Source organism: Hyperolius riggenbachi, chromosome 1, assembly GCF_040937935.1.
Source record: "Hyperolius riggenbachi isolate aHypRig1 chromosome 1, aHypRig1.pri, whole genome shotgun sequence".
Taxonomy (NCBI): Eukaryota; Metazoa; Chordata; class Amphibia; order Anura; family Hyperoliidae; genus Hyperolius; species Hyperolius riggenbachi.
Window position 1 is genome coordinate 325,553,494 of NC_090646.1, and position 15,652 is coordinate 325,569,145.

At 43.0% G+C, this 15,652-nt stretch overlaps 2 long non-coding RNA genes across 3 annotated transcripts in view; one reads left to right on the forward strand and one right to left on the reverse strand.

Annotated features, from left to right (window-relative positions):
* Positions 1–15,652, forward strand: part of LOC137509945 (uncharacterized) — a 52,822-nt gene that overhangs the window by 36,859 nt on the left and 311 nt on the right. For both annotated transcript variants that reach the window (XR_011020502.1, XR_011020501.1), the window contains exon 3: positions 13,882–13,917. This is a non-coding gene — a long non-coding RNA (uncharacterized lncRNA). The remainder of the gene's footprint in view (positions 1–13,881; positions 13,918–15,652) is intronic.
* Positions 7,243–15,652, reverse strand: part of LOC137509934 (uncharacterized) — an 8,651-nt gene continuing 241 nt past the window's right edge. The window contains exon 2 of the long non-coding RNA XR_011020500.1: positions 7,243–9,572. This is a non-coding gene — a long non-coding RNA (uncharacterized lncRNA). The remainder of the gene's footprint in view (positions 9,573–15,652) is intronic.

Consider the following 15,652-nt stretch of genomic DNA (forward strand, 5'->3'; position numbering starts at 1 on the left):
AAACCTAAAAAAGCGTACCCGAGATAAATGGGAGAAAACGGATTTTTTTTATTTGGGGCTTCTTCCAGTAGTCAGTCAGCTCCCTGAATGTTCTCCCACTCCCATGCGCTATACCACTGTCAGGCCCATAAAGTCCACGACTCTGCTCAGTCACAGACTACTGCACATGCACAGTCCTGGCTATGCACCCCCTATTCATGCTCTCATAGCCAGGCGTGTTTTGCGCATATGCTGTTTAAGACTGTAACTGAGCTTGTGCAGAATGCTCCCAACAATGGAAGCATGATATAAGAGGTGCGCGGCCTGGAGCAGGCATGTCCAGTGGCCAGAGAGAAAAACATAATTGAGGGAGCTGAAACACTACAGAGGGCAAAACATAAGCTTATTAAATACGTTTTTTTGTCCCTAGGAGTGTACAAAGGACAAGGGGCCATGATCTGTGTATGGAGGAAAAAAATATTTGTAATCTATTTAGGAAGGTATTCTTTACAGTAAGAGTGGCATTTTACTACAGGAAGTAACTGTCAAATTCTATATTTGCAATTAAAAGAGGCTTGGACAAAGGCACATTATCTGCAAATGGAGGAAAAAGGTTTTTGGTATCAACTTAGAAATAGATTCTTTATAGTAAGAGTGGCTAAATTTAAACTATATTACTACAGGAAGAAGTTATGGCAAAATCTATTATTGCATTAAAAGTGGGCTTAGATGCTTTCTTTACATTGACGTACATCCACAGCTGAAAATACTAGGCAATTCCTAGTGGAGTTAATTGGCCAAGCATTGTAAGTTTCTGAACTGGAGGGAAAAGCAGCCAGGACAGGAAACCGCTATTTACGCAACAGTTGTAATGTAGGCAGTAAGCGGGGAAGCCTACCTTCCTTCTTTGCGTACCACTTCTCACCGCTCGACTTCCTGCAATGCTGCCCTCTATCCTTTGGAGGGCGGCATTACAGGAAGAGACGCGGCAAGCGGAGGAAGTAAGGAAGATAGGCTACCCTGCTCGCTGCCTACATTACATTTTCTTATTGATTTTCACTACCCCTCCGTGTACCTGGGAGCGATCACGGTCCGTGAAAATCCTGCGGGTTTTCAAAACGGAAACACCCCAATCCATCCGTCCCCAACCACCCCACAACACTCCCCTCAAGCCCCCCCCCCCCCCCCCCCCCCCCCAACCCAAAGCTTGGGGTTTTTTTGAGTGAAGACTGATTCATTTTTACATCGGTATCCGTGGCTCCAAGCGAAAAACAGGAGCCATGGACACGTTTTCACAACAAGTGTGAACCGACTCTAAGTGAGGGTACTGGACTGAAATGTACCTCATTTTTTCTGGTCTAACTTCATGGATGAATATCTTCTTTTCAAACTGTATAACTATGGAGTATATTCTGTGAACTGTCGTAAGCCAAATAATATGCATAAATTCTTATGCACAATGAGTAGAGGATAATGCATTGCATGGAATGTATTGCATTACTCTCAAATCATGGTGCATAAGAATTTACACACATTATTCTGCTTACTAAACAGTGGACCATGAAGCCACAAGAAAATGCACAGTAGGGTTACATATAGGGAACATGCAAAATGGAGATATATTTTAGTAGATAAATATATACTGAAATATTAAAGCTGCCAATGATTATGTTTGATATTGTATACTGAATGGAAATCTATGGATTGAAAACAAGTTATAAGGTTAATATACCATAGTGTTGGTAGTTTATATTTAACATATGCAAAAGTGCTCTGAACCAATGGTAATATATCAAAATAGCTCCAAGATAGAACTGTGTAGCACAGTTTTCCTTTTGTCTCTGCTTACTGAAAACATGCGAGTAAGATAGCCAAGCTGAAAAAGAAGTAAAGCTTCACCTAACCTGGGGCTTCTTTTAGCACCTATAATTGTATCTGGTCCAGCAATGCAGTTCAACTACCATCCAGGGTGCCGCTATCCCCTCCATAAGATTGTTGACCACAACTGGAATTCTAAGCTTCTGTGCATGTTCTCCTCTCGCTCCCGTGGGTAAGAGCGCTTTGTGCTTGCACAGTTGAAGTCTTTGGAAGCAAGATATTTAATTTGTTCTTATGCGGACATGACTTGGCAGAGCGATGACAATCAGCAGGCGATTAAGCGGTTTCAGTTGGTCAGCGGGGGTTGAAAACAGCATTGCAATTGGTAATGCACAGGGGTTGTTAAGGAACAGACAGGACAGATCCTTAACGTTGCCCGAGCAATGTTGATCGGTGGCCGCAGGACACACAACAATAATCTGCTGAAACGTTATCGGCCATTACGGAGTACCCAGCAAGTTTATGGTGAACCAGAACTCCTAGCAGTGTGTAAGGAGCTACAATGGACCAAAAAGCACCCTTACTAAAATGCTATGGAAAACAAAAATGTGCTTTCTTAAACACGAAAGTATTTGCAATAATTCAGTTTGGTGTCTCTGTAAGCTAAACACACCTTCAGACCCACTTATCCTTTATAATAGTCCCTGTGTCCGTGCTTTTTTTTGCTACTGCGCATGTGCAGCACAGACAGCCACAGGATGAGGTCAGGGCCAGAGAGGCGTGTGTGCCCATGGAGCGGTTGGTGTGTGCGTCCACTGGGCGGACGCCGTTGGCGGTGGTTGAGGGAGGGGAGTTGTTAAAGTGGCCTAGAGCCCATTTTTAAACAAGCTTAGGTCTACTAGTTAAATATACAGAGCCGCAATAATCCACAAGAAATTTTGCATATAAATGTGAATTATAATTGTGAAACAACACATGCAAAATCATTCAGCTTTTCACAAGAATTGTGAATCCTGCCTTATGGTAAGAGAATGCCTTATTCTTTACCCTGAGCACATGCTCATGGTGCCACAATATGCCTGTGTGTAGAGAGGGGGATTTGAAAGGTATCTTACTTTCTCACCACCTCCTTACTGCCATCTATCATTCAGCCCTCTCTGTACTCCCTAGTACTCGGTACTGATCATTCCATCCTCCTCTTCTCCTCCACCCCCTGACCCTTAAAGGGGAACTGAAGAGAGAGGTATATGGAGGCTGTCATGTTTATTTCCTTTTAGACAATACCAGTTGCCTGGCAGCCCTGCTGATCCTCTGCCTCTAATACTATTAGCCATAGCCCCTGAACAAGCATGCAGCAGATCAGGTGCTTCAGACTTATAAGTCAGATCTGACAAGACTAGCTGCATGCTTGTTTCTGGTTTTAATCAGACACTACTGCAGAGAAATAGACCAGCAGGGCTGCCAGGCAACTGGTATTGATTAAAAGTAAATAAACATGACAGCCTCCATATACCTCTCTCTTCAGTTCCCCTTTAATAGCCCACATTCTATTCTCCGTCCCTTCCCTGCATTCACTCCAGACTCTCAATAAGACCCTTTCTTCCCTTGGTAAGGCCCTCCCTCCACATCTACCCCCCGCAATCCCCCTCCCACCCACCATCAATAGTACCACTTTCTCCACTCCAAGACCCTTAAATAAGCCCCTCAATAAGAAAAGATACACCCCTCTACCCACCCCTGCATCCTCAATAGCTTAAAGGGGTTCTGTGGGGGTGTCCTGGGGATAAAACCAGTCACTTACCTGGGGCTTCTATCAGCCCCCTATAGCAGTAATGTCCCACGCCGTCATCCTCCGATCCGCCGTTCTCCGCTGCCGGCCCCGTTCAATTATTCGTCTGACGACAGATGAATAATGCGGGCTCCCGTATGAGTCATTGTAAGCGTACTGCGCTGGCGCATTACAAAGGTTTCTTGTACTGCGCAGTAAGCTTCTGATGACACGGGTGGAAGCGAACAGGAAAACGAAAGCATGCCGCGCTAGACCGAAGCCGGCGGCGGAGAAAGGCAGATCGGAGGAGGACGGCGTGGGACATTACTGCTTCAGGGGGCTGGTAGAAGCCCCAGGTAAGTGACTGTTTTTATTCCCAGGACACCCCCACAGAACTCCTTTAAGCTATTGAGGATGCAGGGGTGGGTAGAGGGTGTAACTTATCTTATTGAGAGGCTTATTTGAGGGTCTTGGGAGGTTCTGAAGTGGAGAAAGTGGTACGATTGATGGTGGGTGGGAGAGGGATTGCGGAGGGTAGATGTGGAGGGAGGGCCTTACTTAGGGAAGAAAGGGTCTTATTGAGAGTCTGGAGTGAATGCAGGGAAGGGACTGAGAATAGAATGTGGGCTATTAAGGGTCAGGGGGTGGAGGAGAATGGAATGATCAGTACTGAGTGCTAGGGAGTACAGAGAGGCATTTGTTAAAGAGACACATTTGTTAAAATATGCCGTACTGTATCTCTTCACTGGATCCGTTTCCTATTGGGCTATTATTGTGTGTCCTCTGTATGGCCCTTGTTTATGCCCTCTCAATAAAATGTCTAACAATAAAAGTTGTAGAAAAAAAAAATTGCCATGTGTACTGCCCAAGCAAGGTGCGCGTTGCTAGTTTAACACATGCTACACAACACTGGCGTAAGTAACGGAAAATTGGTATATGCTTACTATGCACAGTTGTTTTATGGCTATTTAGTGAGCCTGTTGGGATAATGGGGGGGGGGGGGGGGGGGGGGAGGGAGAGATGCATATGTGTAAGTAGCATATACAGTATATTTAATCCAACAAACATTCCTATATAGATGACATCTAGCCTACAGTCGTACAAGAAGCATCTTCGGAAGTTTGCATCAAATGGCACCAATAGCAGTTGATGCCAGGATTATTTAACATTTGTCATTTGCTCATTGGTCATTCAGTAACTTGGTGTCACTTTAATGTGTTTGTTCCTAACTTTAACTTCATGAAACGTGAAGAGAAAAATGCATGTACAGTCACAAGCCTACCGTATTTTTCGGACTATAAGACGCTCCGGACCATAAGACGCACCTGGAATTAGAGGAGAAAAACCAGGAAAAAAAAAAAAAAACCTGAACCTGGTGTGTCCATGGTACAGGGGCATCTTGTACAACTTTTCCCCCCAAGCTGGGTGTGTGTGTGTGTGTGTGTGTGTGTGTGTGTGTGTGTGTGTGTGTGTGTGTGTGTGTGTGTGTGTGTGTGTGTGTGTGTGTGTGTGTGTGTGTGTGTGTGTGTGTGTGTGTGTGTGTGTGTGTGTGTGTGTGTGTGTGTGTTGGGCCAGCAGATCTCTAAGCTCATTGACTGGGTTTTTAGTATTTACATGTATGATTGTAGGTTAAGTTTAAAAATGTGTTTTAATTACTGATGCATTGATGAGATAAAAAAAACATACTTCTTTACTCAAAAAAACCCTTTTTGATTCAAGGCATATTTGTGAAGTCGTAATAAATAAATTAATGCAGTTTTTCTAATGCAACTGCTGTCTCTTTAAAGAGACTCTGAAGCGAGAATAAATCTCGCTTCAGAGCTCATAGTTAGCAGGGGCACGTGTGCCGCAACAGCGCCGCTAAACGGGGGTCCCTTGACCCCCAAACCCCCCACTGCGACACTTGGTCGCAGACTTGGTCGCTCCTGGAGGCAGGGCTAACGGCTGCAGCCCTGCCTCCAGTCGCGTCTGTCAGCAGCGCATCGCCGCCTCTCCCCCGCCCCTCTCAGTGAAGGAAGACTGAGGGGCGGGGGAGAGGCGGAGATACGCGCTGACAGACGCGCGTGGGGCAGGGCTGCGGCGGTTAGCCCTGCCCCAACCAGGAAGCGCTGCCCCCGCATTACGGAGGGGATTTGGGGGATCAGGGACCCCCGTTAAGCCGCAGGATAGCGGCGGTTTAGCAGGGGCACACATGCCCCTGCTAACTCTGAGGTCTGAAGCGAGATTTATTCTCGCTTCAGACTCTCTTTAATGACATACATGTATAGTTGGAGCCTTGGAGGTCTGATAAGATCTGCCCAAATTAAGTTTGTACAGGTTACTGTACTTTGCATCTGAGCCTTTAAAGTATAGAGCATGTGCAGCAGGCTCATGCAGTAGTTCTGTGGCATTTCTATTCCCCTGCAAGATTGAGAGAGGAAGCAGGGAAATCTAACACTGCTCAAAGGCTGTGGGCATAGAGCAGATCCAGAGCTGACCCAGCTGCATTGTGTCTGTCACTTTGCAGGGATCCTGGATCATAACGTAACCCTCTCGTTCTCTATGGCAGGGACACAAGCATCAGAGGGGCTGCATGTCACTCACCCCTGTCCCACTGCTCGTCTCTGCTTTATGTCTGGTCACGCTCCACTCCCCTGCCCTCCGATGTATATACAGAAGCAGCGTCACTGTTCTGCTATTAGGAATCAGCGTCAGTGATGTCACGTGCTTCTGTATATACATCGGAAGGGAAGTGAAGCGTGACCAGACATAAAGCAGAGGCAAGTAGCGTGACAGGGGTGAGTGACCTGAAGCCCTTGGCTGCTTCAAACAGCCCTCTGATACTTGTGACCAGCCGGGGAGATAGTGATCCAGTCTCCCTGCAAAGCAGCAGACGCTCTTCAGCTGAGACGGCTGTGGAGGATCACTTAGTCTGTTGTCATAAATCCTGTGTGCTCTGCCCGCAGCCTGTGCACGTTTCCCTGCCTCCTCTCTCACAGTAGAAGAGGGGGTCGTGACAGGCGATTCAGCGCATCCCCGCGCTGTGAGGAAGAGCTGGTGATTTTAAAATGCTTTTATTTTACTGGAAGTGATGGTCTCGGAGGCAGGACCATGGCTCTGTCATTGGGCCAATCACTGTGCAGTGACTGTACAGTGATTGGCCCAATGACAGAGCTGTCATCCTGCCCCAGAGTCCATCGGCCAGTCAAATTAAAGCATTTTAAAATCACCAGCTCTTCCGCATAGCGCAGGGATGCGCTGAATCGCCGCAGATGTCCTTTCCTTTCCTGTAGTTAGGCAATTATGCCCCCTACAATGCCAGCTCCAGGTTCAGCATTGTTTGCTGATGACGGCACCTGTTTTCATGGTAAAGCTGGGCACTTCTGACCCTCCCCATGTTACATTTAGGCTATAAGACGCACTTACTTTCCCCCCCCCCCCCACTTTATGGGGAGAAAAAGTGCGTCTTATGGTCCAAAAAATACGGTACATAGACTAGGCGGTTTTCTTTTCTTTCCTCATCGTCTGGGTTAATAAGAAGTATCTTAAAATGTATTTAGGCCTTCCTAAATAGTTACTGTTCATCAATCGAACTTCAGATTCAACAACAACATATTCTCTCACGGCCCTTTCTTTTTTCTTTTTTTTTTTCCAGAGACAAAGTATATTTTGGAATCACACAAATAAACAAGCAAGTCACAGTTTAACAAGAGGGCCTTTTTCTTTAAAAACAGAAAAAAACATTTTCATCTTTTGGCAAAAACAAACAAACACCAACATGATTACAGACCAAACATCCTCAAAATAAGTTGTGACCTTTTTTGCTTACAGTAAATCTGTCATGTCATAAAAGACAACCAGACTAACAATACTGCCAAGTGCAGGTAACAAGTACTGCCTGCAATCACTTGAAAATCCTCAAAATTGATTTTTATGCATCTGGGGGACCTTAGAAAGACACACTCCTCACTAACTCAGGAAGTGAAGCCTGCACTAACAAAGGAGAGCCACTAGTTGACAATTAACTGTGAGTAGGGGTGTCAAGGAAATGCAAATAATTCTATGTTGATGCAGGATTATGCAAATTTTGAATGCAAATATATGCTGCGTGAAAATGGCCCAATCGAATTACAACTTAGTGGGATATGAATGGTAAATTTCCCATCTGCACAAATTTGCACAATTCAGCATCAACGCGGAATTATTGGCATCTTATTGACTATTCCTAGTTGTGAGTATAGATGGTCAACGCAATGCAAATAATTTCATGCAAAAGTTAAGTTTATGCAAATTTAAGTAGGTGTGAAATCCAATAAAACCATTAGTAACTGCATTTGACAGAACCAGTTCCAGGAATATTTATCAACTTGAAACTACCACATCTCACTGACCAACTCTATTTAGGAACTGATTTTTTAACACAGTTGAAGGCTGACTGGCAGTGGCAGCTAGGTAGCTTTCATACGCTAGTACAGCTTTTGGCTTTAGTCGTTTTTGAGTCACACACCTCCAAGCCAGTGGAGTAAGACCAGAGTATAAGTATCTGATCTGCATGCACATTCTGGGCCAATGACTAAGCATTTTAGGCAGCGCATCAAAATCTAGCAGCAGCCATTGTTTGTAAGGGAATGAAGGTGGTAGCCCCCATATTCCTGTAATTTCAGGTTCCCTTTTATGATCAAGGCACCATGCCCAAATATTTAAAAAGCAAGTCTCACTCCTCCCCCTTCCCTCCTAGCATGCACACACCCCCTTGTTTCTGTCTTTGTTCAAACCAACGGGAGGAGCTGGAAGAGTGAAATTTCCGGCAGAGAAAGTAAAAAAAAAAAGTTCTAACTCTTATTCACCAAAAATAAGTTAAGATCTCCTCTGTCCTTGTGGAGACATCCCGACATCCTGACTGTGTACTGACCATGAGGGCAACAAGTCACACCACTGTGGTTCCTGTCAATAATAAAGACCTAGTGGTTATGTGGCTTGTCTGCTCTATTTTACCCCCACCCCTTAAAAAAATAAAAATTAGGTTAAGTTTTCAAGGCCCAGAGAACATCTAGGTTTTAGGGTCCTCCCAGAAGCACATTAATTAATTCTAGAATTGTAGCAGTTACTTGAAGACATCACAACCTGCCACACATTGTTTGCTTGCTGAAAGTTACATTTTATAATGTGATAGGTTAATTTTGAGCTCATAATTGCTTGTCTGTAGAAAATAGCCAAAGACTGAATTCTTTGCTTCAACAATCCCACTTTTTCTTTCGAAAAAAAATTATTTGTTGTGCAAAATGCAAAAAAATTAAAACAAACAAAACCAGGCAATTGTTTTGACACATGTGGATAAGGCATTAAATTAACATTAAAATACAGAGCATCAACCATAAAAAGAAAAAACAAACTGCACAACATCAAACAAACTTTGCAACAATAAGAAAGCCAAACTTTCATTCACACATTTATACAATATACCCCCTTATTTTGCTCAACTGCCAACATTCAAAATTAGCAGTAGCTCTACAGCAATTTACAAAAGAAAAAAAAAACCTGGTGTGAAGAGATGAGAGTATAGCTAAACTAATTAGGTACTTTATAGTGTGCGAATTGCATGGCATGCAAGCAAGACAAATAATGACGGGCATTCTCCATCTGTACACAGAGTATGGTTCTAAATCTTTTTTTGGGAGGTGGTTTTTCATTTCAAGGTGTTAATCCAAAATAAGAAACATGAAGGTTTCTATATACAGACATTTAAACATCTTTACAGAACATGGTTAGAAGGATTGCTTATACCCCCTTCTGTAAATAGGTAACAGTGGCTTCTATACCATTGTTTGAAAAAGGCGTACAGACAAAATGTTGTGTAATGCCCCCTTCTTTTACGTGTTGTGTAGAATCTTGGCTCTGCTTCAGCTGTGCTCAGTCTGTTTGCTTGGTTGGAAAGCAGAAATGAATCTGAAAAATCAGTGGCAGAAAACAGCGACAAAAGGAATATTTATCGTATCCTGGTGAACAGATTGAGAACGGAGACAGATTCCTAGGAAAAACAAAAAACAAAATGTTTTACTTTAGTCGTGCACTATTTCAGAGCATTAAAGCAGCTTGCACAACAAATCATATACCACCACTAGTGTTGGTGTTTGAATTTGGGAGAATGTATTTGGAAACCTGAATTCTCGCACACACCACACTATAGCACCTGAAGCAGTCTACAGGGTCACAGCACTACGAAAGGAGGAAGCATCAGTCACGTGAAGTGGGGCACAAACCATGGGTGTACTCACCATGACCCTGTACACTTCAACAGAAGTATCTGTACACACTATTCAATTTTCATTTCAGATCCAGGAAATCATTGGATCGGCCAAAAAAAATGTACAGCCAGCCTACTGATTGCCAGTGACCAATCCCAAGCTTAAAGTCTTTCTTGATCAAGGCTGGAAAATATCAAATCAAAATACCAGCCACTGTTCCATGTGTATGTCTGATTCTGGTAGCTTTTTTCCCCACTCGCTTCATTTGTAATAGACACCCATAGAAAATGACAGAAAATTGAAACAAAATTGCATAGGTCTAATTCTCAATCTGTATCAAACTTTCTGTTGGTGGGCTCTGATCAGGGGTGTAGCAATAGGGGTTGCAGAGGTAGCGACCGCATCGGGGCCCTTGGGCCAGAGGGGCCCCGAAGGGCCCTCCCTCCACTACAGTATTTTTTTTAAATTATTATTTAGTATTTATATAGCGCCGACATATTACGCAGCGCTGTACAATGTATATATATCTTGTCACTAACTGTCCCTCAAAGGAGCTCACAATCTAATCCCTACCATTGCCATATGTCTATATTATGTAGTGTAAGTACTGTAATCTAGGGCCAATTTTAGGGGGAGCCAATTAACTTATCTGTATGTTTTTGGAATGTGGGAGGAAACCGGAGTGCCTGGAGGAAACACACGCAGACACGGAGATAACATACAAACTCTTTGCAGATAGTGCCCCGGCTGGGATTCGAACCAGGGACCCAGCGCTGCAAGGCGAGAGAGCTAACCACTACGCCACCGTGCTGCCTACAGTATTACCTCTCTGTTGGTCCTGTGCTCATAATAATCACTTTTATAGATACTTTGAACATTGCTACCATTAACAAGCTGTTCCCCATCCCCTTCTTGCACCTCTGACACTGTAGTTGCCATTGGCAGGTTTTGGTGCGCCGTATCAATTGTTATGTATAGAGCGATTGGGGGGCCCCATTGTAAAACTTGCATCGGGGCCCGCAGCTCCTTAGCTATGCCACTGGCTCTGATCACTGCTGTTATGTTTATTTATTTTTTTAAATACATTTTGCTATTTTATTTATTTTTAATTCTCCCCTCTCTCCCCCCTGCCAGCCAATCCTGGAGATCGTCTCTCATAGACATCAGCCTATACAGTACAAAGTGACTGGTGCTAGTTCGTGCACTTGATCTTGCAAATTATAGATATTTCTATCAGGGAGATCCCAATTGCCAGACCAAGTATATGCCATGGCACATATGTATGGGCAGCATTAGACTGATAATCTGAACTTGCACAAAAGCAGCTAAAGAATTACGCACTTTATGCTCTTAAAGGACACCTGAGCCGAAACCCTTAGGAGAAACAGGGGGAGCTGGCATGTATGGTGAGCTGTCCTGATGCCCACCATTCCCGGATCTCATGTACTCCTCCTTACATACCTAAAACCCCTCCGGCAGCCTCTTCAGGGTCATGGGAGATGGCTTCACTGCACAGGCGCTAGCCTGGCTTGTGCACATCCCTCAGCGCGTGTCCACGGCTGGGAGCACTCTGCGCATGACATGACATCATGTGTCATTATTTAGATACCTAAGGGATGCTATACAAAATCATCTAATTTCAGTTCATCAGCATGGGTTTACTAAAATAAAGGACTTACCAACATGCTTAGCTTTTATAAAGTGATGAAAGCAAATTTAGATCTGGGAAAAGCAATAGATGTAGTGCAGTGCTGCCCATAATTATTCATACCCCTGGCAAATGTTGACTTAAAGTTACTTTTGTTCAACCAGCAAGTAATTTTTTGATGGGAAATGACAAAGTTGTCTCCCAAAATATAATAAGAATGCACAAGAGACATTATGGGGAAAAAAAAACATTTCTCAGGTTTTATTTACATTTGAGCAAAAAGTGTCCAGTCCAACATTATTCATACCCTTCTCAATAATTAATAAAAAAGCCTATATTGGCTATTACACAGCCATCAAAAGCTTCCTGTAATTGTAGACCAGCTTTTTGCATGTCTCCATAGGTATTTTTGCCCATTCGTCTTTAGCAATGAGCTCCAAATCTTTCAGGTTGGAGAGTCCTCTTGCCATCACCCTGATCTTTTGCTCCCTCCACAGACTCTCAATTTGATTCAAGTCCGGCCACTCCAAAACCTTAATGTTGTTGTCTGTTAACCATTTCTTCACCATTTTTGCAGCATTTTGTCATGCTGAAATGTCCACTTGTGCCCAAGGCCAGGTTTCTCTGCAGACTGCCTGATGATGTTGTTGAGAATCCTCATTTATTGCTTTTTCTCATGGTGCCTTTCACAGTGATTAGGTTCCCTGGTCCTTTAGCTGAAAAACACCCCCAAAGCATTAGGTTCCCACAATGATGTTTGACAGTAAGGCTGCAGTTCTTTGGGTTGAAGGATTCTCTTTTTCCTGCCAAATGAAGGAAACATCATTGTGACCAAACAATTAAATTTTTATTTCATCTGACCATAACACAGAAGACTGGAAGTCTTCTTTGTCCAGAAATCACCTTGTAGTCCTTTCCTGACTTGTAAGTAGCCACAATGCGCAGCTGCAGGTCCTCACTGAGCTCCTTTGTCTTAGCCATGACTGTCCACAAACCAACTGTAGAGAGCTGCTGCTTTTCACGTGTTGAGTTGATTAAAACAGTTGTTCTCAATCAGGGTAATTAGGATGCTTTAGAACAGCTTGGACTATTTGGAATGGTATAGAACCTTGGATTTTCCCACAGACTGACAGCTTGTGAAGTGTATCAATTATTTTGGACTGGACTCTTTTTGCTCAAATGTAAATAAATGCTTTATTTTTACAATAAGGTCTCTTGTACATTGTCTAATTATCTTTTGGGAGACACCTATGTTATTTCCTGTCAAATTACTTGCTGGTTGTATACTTGGACTTTGAACACTGACACTATTCCCCACAATAGCCTGTGCAGAAGCGAATAATACAGGGACCATGTAAAAATGTGTGTATGTGAACAGAAAACAAGTTAAAAAGAACCCGAGGTGGTTTCTAAGAATGATATCCGCACACAGAGGCTGTGTCTGCCTATACAGCCCAGCCTCTGTTGCTATGTAGTGTCCCCCCAGGCCCCCCCTGTGCTCTGCTATGCCCCCATAAATCACAGCCGCGCTGTTGACATGCAGCGTGTCGCAGCTGGCCGTGTTTACCTATGTAGTGTCACTCTCGCCGCTCCCCCCGCCTCCTGCATAGCTCCGGTCCCCGCCCGCGTCCCTTCCCTCCCTGCTGATTGGAGGGAAGGGACGCGAGCAAGGACCAGAGCTATGCAGGAGGCGGGGGAAGCGGCGAGAGTGACACTACATAGGTAAACACAGCCCGCTGCGACCCGCTGCGTGTCGACAGCGCGGCTGTGATTTATGGGGGCATACCAGAGCGCAGGGGGGGGGGGGGCTGGGGGGACACTACATAGCAACAGAGGCTGGGCTGTATAGGCAGACACAGCCTCTGTGTGCGGATATTCTTAGAAACCACCTCGGGTTATCTTTAAGGGACAGAGGCAAAGAGTGGTGGCAAATGGATCATAATCAAAATGGGAAACTTGTTGGTTTCCAGATGGCTAAACCTCTGGGCCCCACTCCTCGTCTTACTTTTCTTCCCCACCATCCTCACTTTATCTCTTGGTCTGGGATGAGTGTATAGAGAGGACTGGAGAATTTTTCCTGCCCGTCTCCTATCCGGAACCTACTTCCATTTTTGTCTTTAAACTCTTGAGCCTCTGAGGTTTATAGATCCCTAGTGAAGAGGCCATTTTCTACAGTTCGGCACTTCACAACTTAAACAGTTTATTGCTCTAAGAAATGAATTGAATTTTACAAATAGAGCTTTCTTTTGGTGCTATATGATTGCTGCTGCTTTCTTTAGTTTGTTATTTTAATTAATAACAAAGAGACATTTTGGAAAAAAATAAAACATACAGATAAGTTAATTGGCCATTTAATAAGGTAATACGCATTCTGCACACAGGCAAGGATCTATGTCATACTTTTAAACACAATTAGTGTTTCCTTAACTTTTTTTTTTTTACAGATTCCAAACCATATTGAGGTACTCTACAGATGAACAGTTAAGTACTTGTGTTTTTTACCTTGGAACGATTAACCATTTCAGCTCGCGGGGATTTTTCACCTTATGCATCAGAGCAATTTTCACCTCCCATTCATTTGCCAATAACTACCACCAATTATCACAATGATTTGATCTAAATCTTATTTTTCCTGCCACCAATTAAGCTTTCTTTGGGTAGTACATTTTGCTAAAAAAAATTTATAAATGCGTTTTAACAGGAATATTAAGGAAAAAATGGAAAAAAATTAATTTCAGTTTTCAGCCGTTATAGCTTTAAAACAATACACGCTACCATAATTAAAACCTATGTATATTATTTGCCCATTTGTCCCGGTTATTACACCATTTCAATTATGTCCCTATCACAATGTACGGCGTCACTATTTTATTTGGAAATAAAGGTGCATTTTTTCAGATTTGCATCCATCACTATTTACGAGCTTATAATTAAAAAAATGTTCGAAATATACTCTCTTCACATGCATATATAAAAAGTTCAGACCCTTAAGTAACTATTTCTGTTGTTTTTTTTATTTGTAATTTTTTAATTTTTCATTAATTCATTATTTGGGTAATTTTTGGTGTGGGGGATAAACAGTTAATTTTAAATTATATAATATAGGTTTATTTCATTAAAAAGTGCATGTAGATGTAGTATTACTATTTGGCCACAAGATGGCCACCGTGAGCATTTTCTTTTGTACTAGGAAGACGGGGATTTTTCTTTTTTAGTCAGAAAGACGTCGGTCTTTCTAGCAGTCACTTAGATCGATGAATGGGAATTCTATTCCCATTCATTGATCGATGGGCTAACAGGGGGCACCACATGCACGTGCGATCACGGGCGGGAGCACACACCCACATAGCAGCAGCTGCCTGGACGTGAACTTCACGTTCAGGCGGCAGAAATGGTTAACAGAGTGTGCCAAGTGAGCTCCTACGTGGACTAGGGGTTTGCTATTCATATATATTTATATTTTTCATTACAGGAAGGACATTGACATTCTAGAACAGGCACAAAGATGTGCAACTAAATTAATCAAATGGATGCTTTAGCTTGGGAAAAAAAGATGCTTGACAAGTGACCTGATTAACATTTATAAACACATAAGATGGCAATACAAAGGCTTTGGCAGTGAAGTTTTTTTGTCCATAGGCTTGTACAAAGGACAAAGGGTCATGATTAGTGTAGGTTTTGCCATTTAGAAAATGGTTCTTTACAGTAAAAGTTACAGTGGTTAAAAAGTGGAATATCTTACCACAGGAAGTAGTTATGGCAACTTCTATATCTGCATTTAAAGTGGGCTTGGATGCTTTCCTTACATTGAAGGTCATCCACAGCTATAATTACTAGGCAATTCCCGATATTGATCCAGGAATTTTATCTGACCTCCCTTGGGTCGGGAACAATTTTTCCCCCCTTTTAAGGCCAATTCGCTCAAGCCTCATAAGGTTTTTTTTTTCACCTTCAACTAGGATATGTGAGGGTGCAAAACATCGTTGTACTTTTTTTTTTCCAGTTGAACCACGTAACTCCTTTGGCTTGGAGTTCCACTTCAAGATAATTTGAGTGTCCATACATTTTTTGTTGTTGTTGTTTAGAAAAACAAATGAGCAGGTATAAAAACCTTTTGAAGAGGACAGTTATTTCGCCTAAAATTTCCATATAAAGACAAGTGCAGAGTAGTACTGAAACAGTTGTAAACAGGATTTTTATGGGCAGAGACTGTTC